Source organism: Bidens hawaiensis, unplaced genomic scaffold (genome assembly GCF_021521415.1).
Source record: "Bidens hawaiensis isolate Kalapana, Puna unplaced genomic scaffold, B.hawaiensis_p1.1 tig00040690_1, whole genome shotgun sequence".
NCBI lineage: Eukaryota > Viridiplantae > Streptophyta > Magnoliopsida > Asterales > Asteraceae > Bidens > Bidens hawaiensis.
In genome coordinates, this window is record NW_027497199.1 from 7290 (window position 1) to 11132 (window position 3843).

Genomic DNA, 3843 nt, shown 5'->3' on the forward strand with positions numbered 1-3843 from the left:
TAATAACAAAGAAGAAGGAAACATAATAATAAAAAGGAAACAAAATAACAAAATATTTTTGTTCTAATAATAATAATAATAATAATATATCACACCCTTAAATAAACTTGCATCCTTTTTCATGCATGACATGGAGGGCTTTTGATACAGGTTTTGTCAATATATATTCATCATATTCATAGCTTAAATACCTCATAATAATCATATTATCTTCTCTTAATTCATTCATACTCACCACAAGTAACGTTGTTTTGTTATTAATTTTACACATAGTTTGACATGCTAATTTATTAAATATAAAATGTTCTGTTATCATGTAGAAATATTTATATGATGGATGAAACTAATGGAAGAATTAGCTTAGTTAGCTTACCACCTTTATCAAATTATATATTGGGAAAAACCCTAGTCCATGGAGCTTTTGGTAAAGTTAAAGCAGCTATACATATCTTAACTGGAATCGAAGTTGCCATTAAAATACTTAATTGGCAATCGATCGATGACTCCGGTAGAGAAAAAGGTATTGCATATTATGATTAGTTTCTGTTCATTAACTTGCCTCTTAATATTATATCATGCATGCATTCAAATATGTTGGTGATTGTGTTTTTAGTGAGAAGAGAGATCAAAATAATGAGGTTTTTTTCGCATCCGCATATCGTTAGGCCTTTTGAAGTCATAGAGACGCGAAGGAACTTATATGTGATCATGGAGTATATGAAGTGCGGTGAATTGCATGATTATATAACTTGAAGCGGTAGGCTTGAGGAGGATCATGCTCGCCGTTTCTTTCAACAAGTAACATACATATGTTGCATTTTAGTACTATTATGAAAATATTAATAGAAGAGATTTTGATATGATAGTTGTTACTATATATGTGTAGATTATCTCAGGTGTTGAGAGTTGTCATCTTCAAATGGTGGTTCATCATGATCTTAAACTGGAAAACTTGCTTATTGACTCGAAAGGGAACGCTAAAGTTGTTGATTTTGGTTTGGCTAATGTTATGCGGGACGGGCATCTTCTGAAAACAACTTGTGGTACTCCTCATTATGCTTCGCCCGAGGTTAAGAACTTTAGTCCACGTGGCGTATTTGTACAACTAGGTGCCACGTCAGCAAACTGACGCTTTTTTTTTTTCAATTGTAGATTGTCTCAGGGCGACTTTATGCTGGTCCTGAAGTTGATGTTTGGAGTTGTGGAGTTGTATTGTATGCTCTTCTATCCGGTTATTTTCCTTTTGATCATGAGGCGACACCCGATGTGCTTGAAAAGATTAGGGTTTGTTTTTTTTTTCTTGTTTTTTTATATGGAGATTAAACTGATACTGACACGATGATTGTTACGTCGTGTTAGAGTGGAAAATTTACGTTTCCAACTTGCTTTTCTCTTGGAGCGGATGCTTACTGTTGATCCGGTTAAGCATATAACTATTCCTGAAATATACAAGCATCCATGGTTTCAAGTAGATCTTCCGCAATACATTGCACACGGCTCCCTTAATACTAATTTATGCAATGCAAGAAAGGTATTAAACTTATCCAACTCACGGTTTAAGCATTCAGTTTGTCTTTTATCACAAATGGATCAGATTGAGTCCGCAAACAACCTCTTAAATAATTTTATAACATCACTAGTGTTTTTCCCGGCGTGTTGCGCCGGATAAGTTGGTAAAAAAAAAAACCCAAGCATTGTTGGTCCCGAGTGTTGCGCGATAAGTCGACACGAATTCGGTCGGTTTCGTTTACGAGCGTTATTGTACCGGAAATAAGAAAAAAAATAAAACCAATAAATTATAAAAATTGGGGTGGACCAATGGCGTAGTGTCGGTCGGTAAAACTCAATAAAATAAAATTGTGGTGGTGAGTCTACGCGAATTCAGTAAGTTTTCTTCATGTTCGTTATGGTACCGGAACTAAAAAATAAAACAATAAAATCAACATTCGGTCGGTTTTTGTTACGGTACTGGAACTAAAACAAAATGCGGCGAGTCTACGCTAATTGGGTTAGTTTCCGTCACGATACCGTAACTAAAACAATATAATAAAAAAATAACAAAAACAAAATTGACATTCAGTATTTTTTTTTATGTTCATTATGGACCGAAACTAAAGCAAAACAAAAACAAAAATAAAAAAAAGACCACCTATATGGTGCCGCAAAGTGGCCCAATAGAGGCTTTGCGGCACTAAACTTCTAAATTATTATATATAAATATAATAATAATATGCATATGCATAAGTTGTTTAAAGATGCACAAAATGACTTGTTTATCTACATTTGAAGGTTGATGCTGGAGTTTTAGAAGAAATGAATAACTTGGGATTTAATGTTCAGGAAGTGATCTGGTCTTTGTATAACATGTGGCAAAATCAGGTGTTAAAATTAATTTCTCAACTGTTGTATTCCGTTTTCAGTTAATATCTTAAATGTAAGTCTTTTATTTTTCTTTCAGGCAACAGTTTCATATTGTATATTATTGCATAGGCGATTGAATTATAATCCTACTTCCCATGAAGCCGATCTTCCGGGATCCTTTGCAGTTATGAATTACTTACTAATTTTAGTAATTTGTGATACTTTTACTTTCAAGTTTCATCACACAAATTTGATCTCTTTTTTGCTTTACAAGATTCTTTGTTTTGGTAATTTTGTTATGTAATAATTTCTTAAATAATCAAATTTTATCTTTAATTTCTTTTTATTCTTTTAGCCATCGGAAGGCATGAATCGTCGAGATGTTAATGTAAGACCGGTTTTTCCTGATGAAGGCAAGTGGGCACTTGGATTTAAGGTGATTCTCTTGTTTATGCATTTATTATGTACTTAATTTCAGTAGGTGAAAATTCTATATATTGATGAACAATTAATGTGCCAAATATGATTAAAAAACTATGATAATATATATGACATGATCTTGAATGCAATATTTAGAAGGTTGCATAAAACTTTTAATTATACATTGTTGCATGCATGAATGCAGTGTTGTTCATCGCCACAAGAAACTACGAGATATGTTTTAACCGTTTTCGAGAGATTAAGCGTACAATGGAAGAGGATCGGGCCGTACAACTGGAAATGTTTGTGGAAGCCGTCTTTGTCAAACGGTATGAATAGAATAACTCTGAGAGAAGACATCAACTGTGTGAAGAATGAAACATTTGGTTTATGTGATGCTGTCAAGTTTGAAATTCAGGTAATTAACAATCTGAATATACATACAGTCTGACTGACATGTATATTATTAAAATCTGACATGTATATTTTTTTGATTGGATCAGCTTTACAAGGACGGTGCAGAGTCTTATGTTTTGGATTTGCAGCGGGGCTCCGTTTCTTTTGTCTTCAAATTTGTGCTGCATTTCATTCATGTGCGGTTGCATAACCATCATTTTTGCTTCTAACCACACCTTATTCCACTTTCTACCAACATCCTATTCTACTAATATTAATTATAATTGACCATAACACCCAATAGAATTTAATCTTAACCATTTAAAATTTTCTCTCTCTCATTTTTTAAAGTTTAATAGTGTACTTATTTCTGATTAATTTTTGTGCTTCAAAATTGCAATATGTTTAAACATATTATAATATGGCATCCAAGAGTTTGGTGGTTTCGTATATATCCATAAGACAGGACCATGGAAATTTAGTTCGGGTTGGTCAAGGCAAGGTCAAGACTGGTTTTGAAGAAACCAAGTCGGTTTTAAAACTGGCTAGGATGAAAGAACGTTCGGGCCAATCAAATTAGTTTGGATCGGGTTGAAACCGGTTTGGGGTAAAATTTTTTTGGCATTTTTTTAAATTGGATTGGGTCCAAACCTGTTTGAGAGAATC

The 3843-nt window shown here is 33.3% G+C and overlaps 1 pseudogene; it reads left to right on the plus strand.

The window, feature by feature from the left end:
- Positions 1-333: 333 nt before the first annotated feature.
- Positions 334-3388, plus strand: LOC143592327 (SNF1-related protein kinase catalytic subunit alpha KIN11-like; annotated as a pseudogene).
- The last annotated feature ends 455 nt before the right edge of the window (positions 3389-3843 follow it).